A 12,748-nucleotide genomic window follows, 5' to 3' on the forward strand; every position below is an offset into this window, starting at 1 on the left:
TTTTGTAGGATGAAGGAGCATTAAGTATAATAATGTGGAAGCCTTTTAGATATTTTTTGTATTTTCTTTTTTTTTTTTGTAGATCATGATAATGTTTTGCGTCATGGTAAAAGCCGCTTAAGATTCCAGTTCTTTGTTACTTAGAGAAGAACAAAAGGTTTAATACAGCCAGATACCGCTAACACCGTCAGCCATACGTGATTACAAAAGAATCCTTCCTTCCTTCCTTCCTTCCTGCCCTGACCCTCAACACAGCAGCGGTGTTCACTTTAATCGAATTACTAAGAAATTTCACTGCCTTCTTCTTTCTAACACGAACACACCATCAAAAATACAGTGTAGTACAGCACCACAATACAGTGTAGTACAGCATCACAATACAGTGTAGTACAGCATCACAATACTCAACAGTTTCGAAAAGTCCTTTGTAGTAAACCGTAAAAAAAAAATCTCGAAATATTAAAAAAAAATAATAGCAGTTTCCTTTCTTTGTCTAACATGAACGCACATAATTCTAAATATAAATGGGTATAAAGTCCCATTAACTCTTCAAAATTTCCTTCTCTCTATTGCAAGAAAACAGAAGTATAATTCATCAGTAAATTGTATCAAAATTTTAGACATATATTAAAATCTAGGCCGATGTTTTCCCGATGACTCAGTATACACATATATGTAAACACTGTATATATACGGTACAGTGAACACAATCATTACAGTGACACGTCGTGGTGAAGGTGAAGGTGAATCCCACACACACACACACACACCTGGCCCCCGTCATCCACGCGACCGTCACACTGCCACCAAAACTCCCAGTGTGTTTTCATTACCTGGGACGAACATCTAATTAAACGCTCTTAACGAGTCATAAAAAAAGGTGAAGCAAGACGTCCTTCTGCTTCAGGTAATGGTGAGACCGAGTGTACGCTAAGCTACTCCCCCGCCCTTCCCTCTGTTGACCTGGGGGAGGGGGGAAGGTTTATGGCGTTCTGGGTGAGGGAACTGGTAAGGTTATGTCAGGTCAAGTGAATGTCTTAGAATGTGTAGTGGTGGTGGTGGTGCTGAAATGTTAAGAGGAATGTTACAATATTTATGGTCTGATGTTACGATATTTTGGGTCAAGTTATAATAATGTTTTGGTAATGTTAAGTTTGATAAATATTAGACAAAAAGTAATGATGATGTTAAATGCTCAGTGATATTTGACGGTGTTAGGAACTCATGACTGGTATTCGTGACTGACACACACACACACACACACACACACACACACACACACATCAAACACTGACAGATGGTTTACACTGTGTCTAGTATCTGAAGAATGAATATGTTAAAGCCTGATTGTCATATGTCGTGTCAAAGGAAAATCATTAAGTGTCACAGGAAACATGCTTTGTGACACCCCAGGGAAGCGGCTTATTAACTGAGGAATGAAGAGAATTGTCAATGTCAAATCCCACAGAAGAAACAAGTGACTAGCGGCTAGGAGAGGGTTACCAAACTTTCCTCTCAATAAAAATAGAAAAATATATATATTCTCGACTCAACTGGGAAAAAAAATTACTAACTCGATAAAAAGTAAAAAAAAAAAAAATAATAAAATATTTAACAAAACTCAAATAGGAAAATTATAATAACAACATCGTTTAAATAATAAATAAAACTGATAAACACGTGAAATTTGAGTGAAATGATTAAATTAAGCTTCACTTCAGGTAAACACACATCCTCCCACCCACCGTCACTACACGAGAACAAAATCACATTATGGAATAAACCTTTTTTTCGCTGTTTACTTTATGGCAAAAACAAAAAAATAAAATATTGATATAAATTAAAGCATTTAATTATAAACACCAAAATATCACCTTAACGGGAAAAGATATTTAATTTGTAATGGGCATCTTACCTGGTTTGGTGGATTTAATTAAGACGAGGTAGATGGTGGGTGAAGGGACCACCCAACCCACGCCATCACCCAACCCACGTCACCACCCAACCCACGCCACCACCCTCGTACCAATAACCTTTGCTGACCTGCTATAACTAACGAGAATATTCGGCTATCGTGACGTAACACCATAGAAGACATCACTCGGGTTATTCTCAGGTGACGATGACATCACCTAGTGAGCGTCGCCTGACCTGACATCATATTGCAATCATAATACGTGATGGACCTAACGACCTAAGACAATAATTACAGGATTATTGTACCGGATTAACGATTTATGTAATATTTATGAGAAGAATAAAGTATATATATATATATAGCTGATGTACGGAGAAAAATATTGTTGGCCTGATGTACTGATATAGAGTCTTGAGGTGCCTGGTGAACTGATATAGAGTCTTGAGGTGCCTGATGAACTGATATAGTCTGGGTGCTTGATGTACTGATATAGAGTCTGGGTGCTTGATGTACTGATATAGAGTCTTGAGGTGCCTGATGACTGATGAGTCTTGAGGTGCCTGTAAGATTTATATTGTTCCTATCTGATTTACCTGATCTAATATTGGAAACGTAGCTTATGGAAACAAATTCTCGCATCCCTTACTCAGGAGAAGAGATTCTTGCATGTCTGACTAACGAGAATAATTTGTTTGCATGCATGACTAATGAGAACAGCTGTTTGCATGCCAGATGTATAAGTAAAACAATACACAAGCCTTAAAAATACAAAGAGAGTAACATCGAGTTTGACGTATGTAAGAGAACGACAGCTTGCATGCTTGAGGCCATTTACAGTCATAACCTAACCTAACCAAATTGCTCGCTAAACATTACAGTAAAACTTTCTGTGTCTGAACAAAAGACTCCCAGTTAAGTGCATGACGAACGAAGCAATACTTTGACTTTCTTATGTATAGTAATATTGATTTTTTTTGTTTAGGATATAGACCAGACATTGTAAACAGGTGATGTACAGTAAATTATACAGTACTAATAAGGGGTGTACCTGACGCATAAAACAGTGGTAGTGATTTGTTAATTTTGAGGAACAAGACAGCAGTTTGTGTATCTGTAATATATACACTAAGGGCCTGTGTAGTTGATATATAAAAGTCAAATGTAATTATTCTTTTACTCGCAACAGCCCGAACCTATAAAAGCTGACTAACAACAACTGCGATGATGCTTATTGACACGAAACTGAGTTGTATAGGAATGTGGGGTCCGCATCCCTCACTAATAATCTTGTTACTATCATCCTGTGTCACTGACTTGCGAAAACAACAGTACCTCATTCATTGACTTGACAACGGATATATTGGCTACCTTACCGCCAGGGATACCAGTACGACGCAGATTTAGTCCCTTGGCCTGGTCTTGGGTGTGCGTGAGGTGTTAACAGAAGCACTATACTGCCTGCTATTGTCCGCTGGTGGTGGCTAATGGTAATTATTTGTCTCATTCAGAGCTTCTCCGCCTAGCTTTTTGCTGATTGCTCAAGTTATTGTGTCGCGTGAGGGAGGGAGGGAGGGAGGTTGGTGGCCCGGGCGCGGCGGCTGGCTGGTGGCGGCAACATCCTCCTCACACAAGGCTTAAACTGTCTCGATAATTAATAAATTGGAATTTTTGTCCTTCATGAGGCCTGGTGCACCTCCTTCCCCCCCCCCAAGCAATAAACTTTATATTGCATTATCGACCACCATAAACCAAGGTGGGTGGTGAAGATGGCTAGGCCCTCATTACCTGACTATACATGACAGTCACTCCTGTACTTCTTTTAGTGAATGTTTATCGTTTTAACACAACATATTAACATCCATAACCAGAAGCAAGACTGACTAAACAGACCCTAACGTAAATGGACCCTAAGTGTTGTGTGTAACAGACCCGCAGTCAAATAAAACGGACATTCTTGAAGACAAAAGTTCCATGCGTTCTTCTACACACACACACACACACACACACACACACACACACACACACACACACACACACACACACTAAAAAGAAACACGAAAGAGATGAGGGGCAGCCTAGGCCCAGACTCCAGCGTTAGCCAAATATTAAAAGTGGTGTCCCCGTAATAAAAGGGTCATGGTCTACTGGAGATTGGCGTCTCGTTTCACTGTCCCGTTCCCCAGACGAATTAAGAATAACCTCATGTTTATAGTAATCTTCATTTACTATCGTTACTATTACTAAATATATATTTTTTTTTAGAGGAATGGGCCAAAAGAAGGATGTTTCCCACGAATCACGAGTCACTAATTATTCCATAGAAGCTATCCACCAATTCTTAAGATCATTGTTAGGCATCTCTGACGAGTCACGGTAACAGGAAGAAAGTACTGTACTCCATCTACATGTACAGTCAAAGACAAAAGTCGTGTCGCGGTTTTGTCCGAAGATTAAATATAACTCGTGAAACATTATGAGAGCCCCTACCACAAGGCAGAGCGCACCAAAAGTTTAACCCTTCGGCATATGTTTTCACCAAATTCACGACACGACTTTTGTCTTTCATTGTACAATCAACCACAGCTGCCACAAGATTCTCACATCAAATTTTCTTCATTATTTAAACAAATATACAAACATTTGGAAACTTCTCATGACCTTAATAACAATGAACAGTTTATTATTATAAATATGTTAACTTTGGTTTGTTTAATATTTATCCTGACAGTGATACAGCCGAAAACAGATCCACCAATCACAATCACCTTTACATACAGCCTTCCTTTACCAAGTATTGCCAGGTAAAATTGCGAGCACGAGAGCCGAGTGCATCTTTGGCTGACTGTACCTCAGTGAACTAATTTCTTTACCTAACTCAAAATAAAGCCTAATCTTATCTCTTACTGCCTACAAGTTTACACTCACCTTGACCATCTGCTGTGGAGACCTTCCTTTCGCGGTGTACATGACTCACAACAGACCACCTCCTCACTCCACACCAAACTGTAAATAAAGATGAAAACATTTAAATATCAATCATAGTTATAATAGTAGTTACATAAACACAATGAAAATTAGTCCGTAACAATAATTAATATCCTAATTTTATGATTATTTAGTCTGATGAGAATTATTTCCTAGTTAACATTTATTTTTCATTATATTTATACACATCAGTTGGTCAATGACGATCAAGCAAACACCAAGTTCTCTACCTTCATAGTCCTCTCTCTCTCTCTCTCTCTCTCTCTCTCTCTCTTTATTTTGCCCTCCCTCCTCCTCTCTTTCTCTTTTCCTGTTCCTTTCTCTCTCCTCCTCCTCCTTATATTGTTCCTCCCTCCCACCAACTCTTCTCAGCCTGTACCATCATGCAACGAGTCCCACAGGAAATTTCTCCTATAATTTACCTCCAATTTGTTTTTTGTTTTTAAATTCTACCTCCAAAGGCTTCGTGTTGACCTGTGTGTTGTGTTGATGGGTTAAGCATTACAGTATATTGAGTGTGTGTTTGAGGGACCTGTATACGATGGGATAAAATACGATATACTAACGCTGGTAAAATAAAACCATGGAGAATTAGGTTTCTTGATACGTAATTTCGAAATGCTTTTAAAATTTTCAGGAACAATGGAAACGTAACTTGATTCTCATTACATATTTTAGTTAGGTAAATTTTGACTATTAGATGTGACTAGATTATATACTATTTTGTGGTTGGCAATGGTAAAAAAAATGGGCTAGTTTAAGGATTCATTCTAAGGGGTGTCCTAGAAAAAAATGTCCTTGCCTCCCTCCTTCCCTCCAGCTCACAGTAACTAAGGGAACAGGCAGGAGGAAGAGGCAAGCAGGGTGTAGACAGGGAGGCAGGGACATTTTTATCGTACACCGCAGATATCGTTCGCTAGTTGTTCCTTCGCCACTTATCATCTACTGGTGAGGTTTTAGGACAAGTGCCTTTACCACGTCAGATACCAAGTAGGAAAACTCAAACTTAGACGCCAGCCGTAAAAGATAACTGAACTACCTCTCTACATATATAAACATGACAGAAATCTCCCAACACTGAACGAACAGCATTGCCCCATAGTTACCGGGTAGTAATTGTTGTTTGTAATAGTTAGGTGATTTACTACTGTTTACTTTTTAATCTAGTCTACAATTGCTAAGAAATATATATTATATCTCGTGAGTATTTTAATAGACTAATTACAAATAAACAAAGAATGAAAAATACAAAAATAAACGGAAAGAATAATGAACATTACATCACCATTAATAAACCAGATATAAACAATGAAATAAACTCAAAATAAGCAACACGAAAGCCCTAAATATCGCTACAACAAAACATGTATCACAAACCTCTCAACAACAGTAGTTTTTCCAGTTTCCATTATCACAGACACTCGGCTTCTCTAAAACACGAGAAAACGGAAAAGACAAAGATATATCCACCTGTGAATCTCTGGCAGCTACTGAATTACGCAGTTGTTGTTGTTGTTATAATGTTATTACTGCGCTTTAACAACTAACTCTCGAGGTTCTACATAAGTCAAATCAATTTATCAAAACAAAGTTATATAAAGAATGGAATTATGACTCCCAATGACCATTAGAAATCCCTTGGTATGTTACGTTTAGATAAGAGATGGCGCTGTGATCTCTGGTGCGTCGTCTGCAATGTTTACCGTAAAATTAATACTATCAATAAGAGATAAGTAAGGTTCCATTTCTCCCCAAAGATGCTAACAGGTCAGTTGATATTGCAATATTGAGATAATAACATAGATATACTAGTTCCTACTTCAATTTGTATTTTCCCTCTGTTGTTGTTTATCAGAACAGGTGAGTAGAGTGGTAATAAACTAAACATGGACTACCTGTATCATATTACTTTAGATTAACTTAATATAGGACACGTACAGCATTAAATTGACGATCACTATAATAGAAATGGCTGCCTTAATATCTGATCAAGTCGTATTATTTCTTGTATACGGGATAACGTGTGAATATAATACACAGGCAGTTGGAATTAATTATTTCCATGTCTTACAAACGTTATGGCGTTATTGCTTACTGTTTTGTGATGACCCTGAAAAAATTCATGTCTTGCAGGGATAGTTTTTAATAATATATGTGAGTGTTCTTAGTATTTACATGTTTTGCTTCTGTTAGTTATTCCTTTCCTCGCTCAACTAATAATCAAATGTGTGACAAGTAGGTAGAGAGCAGCTTTGTTGGGTGGCACAGGTGACATAACCATTCACACATATGTAATGATAATGTGTATGACTATGTTATACACTCATGCAAAATGAAAAGTGGCGTTTTCTTAGATCTGAAGGATGAAAATGTAAAATGATAATTGTGTATTTTATTTCCAAACATTTTTTTTTTCTATAAGCAAATGAGTGAAATAAAATACATAAAATACCTTCTATGCCCCAACACAATTCTTTACCGCCTGACTATAACACAACTATAAACTCGGCCTCACCAGTTCTATATCCACCACAGTATACAGTGAACAGTAAATTAGAAGCACATTATAGAGAGCCAGGTGAGTCAGTCTGCGGTCACGTCTTGTTATTGTACTTCCACAGCTACGGCCAGTCTAGGTTAGATTAGGTTAGGTTAGGTTAAACAATACAGTATACAGTACGAGAATCCAGAGACTGAAGTTTATTGTATTCAGTGCAGCGTCTTAAACTATACAGGTGTAATATCGAACCGTATTTCTGTACCGGCCACAGGTTGCATGACGTTTCACACATAACTGACCCCCACCACACAACATCCCCAGTCATGCAGCTAGGAAGGAAAGGTGTCATTGTACTGCTCAACTCAAGACAATAATATTTTAGTATTAACACAACGTACGAGTTTACAAAAGGTGAATTACCATTTTCCAAGCGAACATCTCAGCTCAAGACAATATGTTGGCCTGTGACCTTCTGACATTAGTGAAGTTTTGGCCTATTCGATCAGTGTCTTTAGTTTATATAATGTAAGGTGATTGTTAAGTTTAGGGGTTAACTTAGTGGTTCCTACAATATCGTGTCTGTGTAAATAAAAGTTGATCTTGTGACTATTATACTGATTGTTAAGGTCGACAGGTAATGCAGGTAACTTTAGCCTATGATGATAACTTTCCCGCGTGATAACAACTTTCCCACGTGATAAAAACTTTCCCACATGATAACTTTTCCGTGATAATAACTTTTACAGACTGATAACTTTCCCACGTGATGACAACTTCCCCAGGTGATAATAACTTTCCCACGTGATAACAACTTTGTGGCGTGATAACAACTTTGTGGCGTGACAACAAGTTTACCACATGATAACTTTTCCACATGATAACAACTTTTATATACTGATAACTTCACGCGATAACAACTTTTCGACATAATAACAACTTCCCCGCGTCATAACAACTTTGCTAAATTATAACTTGACCATATGATGACAACTTTGTCACGACATCGACCGACGCACAGACGGCATCATGTTACCTGGTACTAATCACATCAATTAGACAGAGGCTGCAGGTAATAACTCCCCCACAGGTCGTGATAATTGGCGATAATTAGTATAGGTCATTATGTGCTGCGTCACGTTCACTGCGCCATGTACTTTATCAACACTGAGTCATGGATGTTATATTGTATAACTACACTTCAACAACTAGGGTCTTTAAGCACATGTTTCTAAATTACTAAACACACAAGTCATCAACGAGTATAAATGCAGAAATACACACACACCAGGTAGCTAAAAACACCACATGAACATACACAATACACGACTCTAGAACCTTCCATGGTGTATTAAGAAAAGTCTAACTGAAGTAACGGTTACATCTTCAGTGTACCATTAGCAGCATTAAACCATTAAGAGTAATAAGGGAGAAAGGGGGTTTATGGTGCAGCAGGATGTGTACAGTAGTAAACCATGTGTGTCAAGGACGAACACACACACACACACACACACACACACACACACACACTATTCCTTCTATAATCTTCCTTTGCCATCTTCTCCTTTCCTCTCTTTATCGAATTAAGCTAAATACCGTAAAGACTAAGTATATAATATCTATTGTCCTCTTTTCCTCCTATATCGTGTTATAGGCTCTGACTATTAGCGTAAGCAAGAAATAACTAACAAACTGCTATTTATTTTTTTTTACAGGAAATACTAATGTGTCAGTTTGGTTTCGTACATTTGTAAAAGTTTGATTAAATAAGAAAAGTTTAAATTAGCTATTATAGTTTAGTTGTTATTATGATATATTATGATATTATTTTATTTAATCTTTCTTCTTCTTCAGCTTACCTCGGCACGTCACCACCACCACCACCAACAACAACAGCTGAGGGAGAATCAACAAAAGAAGCGTGACTACAGCTAACGCCAACACCAGTAGCAATAACAGCAGGAAGCAGGTGTAACGACAATAACGGCAGGTAGCAGGTGTAACGACAGTAATTCTAACAGGAGGAAGCAGGAGAAGCGACAGCAGGAAGTAGGCGAATTTAACAACAGCAGCGGTGGCGGGAGGAAGCAGGAGAAGCGACAGCAGGAAGTAGGCGAATTTAACAACAGCAGCGGTGGCGGGGAGGAATGACGGAGGACGTGGTGGAGGAGAGCGGCCACTCCAAGCAGGATATCTTCGTCAGGATCAGCCCCGTCAGGAGACTGTGTCGGTAAGTTCACATTCATCTCTCCCCCTCGCCACTCACCATTATCACTATCAACGTCATCATCACTCTCTATGTCATTATCACTATCTACGTCATTACCACTACGTCATTATCACTACGTCATTACCACTACGTCATTATCACTATCTACGTCATTATCACCCTCTATGGGTCTATCATCCTATATGACAACCACACCTCATAATTATACTCTCATTGGCCAGAGTCTGAATATTTATCTAACGAGGCAGCGATTTAATATATTTTAATACTTAACTACTCTACGACCGGGCAACATGTGATCACTTAATCGATGAAAGGAACTTAAGAATACAGTTGTTGTTTCTTGTAAAGCTAAAATGAGTTACAGTACATCAGAGAGACGATCATTACATAGACCACGCTGTAGTACATAAGTGTAGAGGTGTACTGTTATAGGTTTAGTACATCTACAGAATGAATACCAAAGGAAGAGATGTACAGAATATTAAAGAACAACTCTCGGTAATTTGGTGATGTTCCTAACTTAATTATAGGAAATCAATTGCTTATTTGTGGAGCAGGATTTGTAATGCATTTTTTTACAGTGTTACCGATTAGTTAACAGCCTATATTAATATGAGTGTATGTCTGTCTTCCCGTCCACCTGTTAGAGTTGAGATGCGTGAACAGGAGGAGGAGGAGACGGAGAAAGATGTGGAATGTGTAGCAGCGTGTCCTCAGGTGCTACGACAACTATGTACTCAACTCAGGCCCCCCACCAGGTAAGTCCCTATACTACCTTCAGGAGATGTTCCCCTTATCCTAACTACGTCACTGGTTATATCTCAATATTTACCTCACACGTCAATTTTACTTGTCATTCTTGTCTTCACTTCTCAACCCCGAACGTTATCCTTTTCCTCACCATTTATAATTTTTACTTTTTCGATGTTGTTCTATGTGATCTATCGTACCTTTACCTCACCTGTTATCTTCTATTCTAATTCCAGTCATCATCACACACATCCCATTTAGTGGTCTTCCCTCAGCCATAACTCTCACTCTTATCATAACCTCCCACCTGTGTGTTTACCCCTTTACCACACCTGTCACCTTCCCCTCTCACACCTGTCTCACTGGTACTGTAGGTGTGTAGTTATCTCCCTCCACCCCTACCTGTCACTTTTTCCTCTTTCTCTTAACCAATCACCTTTACCCTGTACAGTCACCTTCCCTCCTCAGAACCAATCATATTTCTCCAATACCTTAAACACCAGGTACTATATGAAGTCTCTTGCTATAGGCTATAAAAACAACTAGAGGTTACAGGTACATGTACAGGGTAAACATACATACACAATACTAGCCAGCTACAGAACCCACAAGTTGGTCTGAGAACCTCCGTGTTAGGGCACTGTCGACACCCCCCGTATTTAATGATGATATGTAGTGTTGTTTCTCAAGTCGGGGGAGTTTTTTTTAAATTAACTTTCAACGTTAAGATGGTAGGTCTTTCCTCCCCCCCCCCTCCACCTTGTCCTCCAGCCAAGCCTTCCCCACCATCCTCCCCAACCATCACCCTCCTCTGAGTCCTCTCCATCTCTAATTACCTCTCCTTCTTCCCCCTCTCCCCTCCCTGACTCTAAATCACCTTCCCACTACCATTAACACCGGAGGGGGAAGGGAGACTCGGTGTGGCTACGACAAGGAGGAAAGAATACGTGAAGAAATAACCAGAAAGGTGAAGATTAAGGAACTAGTATTAATTATATACAATTTTACCAGTTGAGTGTTGTTTCTTAAGTCTTGTTCTCCCCTCCTCTCTTCCCCCTTAATACTGTGTGTGTGTGTGTGTGTGTGTGTGTGTGTGCCAGTAAAATTCTTCATGACTGTTCGGTAGTGGACACGCCTTCCCCCACTCCCAGCGTGTACTTTAACCTTTGTGAAGATGTTATTGGTTAATTATAGACCCCCTGTAAACCATGAGGAAGGTAATCACTAAAGCAGGTAATGGATAAAATGAGTATAAAAGGAGAGAGAGAGAGAGAGAGAGAGAGAGAGAGAGAGAGAGAGATCGTGGTAGCCTGGTGAAAGAGGGAAAACTTGCTACAAAATATGGACGATAAGAAGGATCATGTACCGTGAGTATGTAAACAAATTACGATTAAGCTCCTTTAGTAGATAAGATTGCCCTCGCTCATGTCCTTTGACCTGCCACATTAATATCGAGAAACACCTTCCTCCTTGTTAGATTATGTACACGAGACTGCGCCTAGGGTCCAGGTACCTATGGGAGTACATTGGCAACCCTGAGCCTGGCCGCACTGTTTGTAAACTTTGTGGCCAACCCGACTCTCACACCCTCTCTCACTACATCCTCACTTGCCCTATGACCTCCTCCTATAGGTCCCCAGCTGTTACCAACACCTCTTCCCTCCCTGACCAGATATCCCTCCTCCTAGTGACAGGCCTGGCACTTGACATTATTAGGGACCTGCCACGCTTTGCCATAAACAGATGAAATGTACCGGAACTTTCCCCCCCATACACTCATCATTCTGTCACTTTATGTAACTTGCTGACGAAACCTATGACCCTTCAGGCTTTTACGTCCTTAATGCATGAGTCATAAAGGCAAGCAAATGCTTCCCAAATGGGCGCTGTAAATGCTTATGCGCTTCACCTTGCACAGGATGTAAGGGGGTGCCCAATAAACTAGCCCCCTCGGGGGCAATCTTAAAAAAAAAATCTCATGGTAGTAACGTTAGCAAATACTGTATCCAGTAATAACGGAGCAAGGCACACACACACACACACACACACACACACACACACACACAGTAACGCCTTTCTTTAAGTTAAATTTCAGTTCGAAATGAGCGAGAAAAAGTTTAGCGAGGAACGTGCAACGCGGATACAGATTTTGAGAGAAAATAAACAAAGTCTAGTGTCGTAGTTACTATCCCTGAGACTTCTTCCTACAGGAGTGGTCGTGGAGGCCGGATGTCTTCGCCTTCCTTGGCTGCCCTCAGGAGCCGGCTGGTGGATCGGCCGTATTGGGGTCGGTGTATGTGTCTGCAGGACCAAGTGCCGACCATCACGGAGCGAGAGTTACTGCCTCTGCTCGCCCTCACCCCTG

The sequence above is a fragment of the Homarus americanus genome, unplaced genomic scaffold (assembly GCF_018991925.1).
Source record: "Homarus americanus isolate GMGI-L3 unplaced genomic scaffold, GMGI_Hamer_2.0 scaffold44651, whole genome shotgun sequence".
Lineage (NCBI taxonomy): Eukaryota > Metazoa > Arthropoda > Malacostraca > Decapoda > Nephropidae > Homarus > Homarus americanus.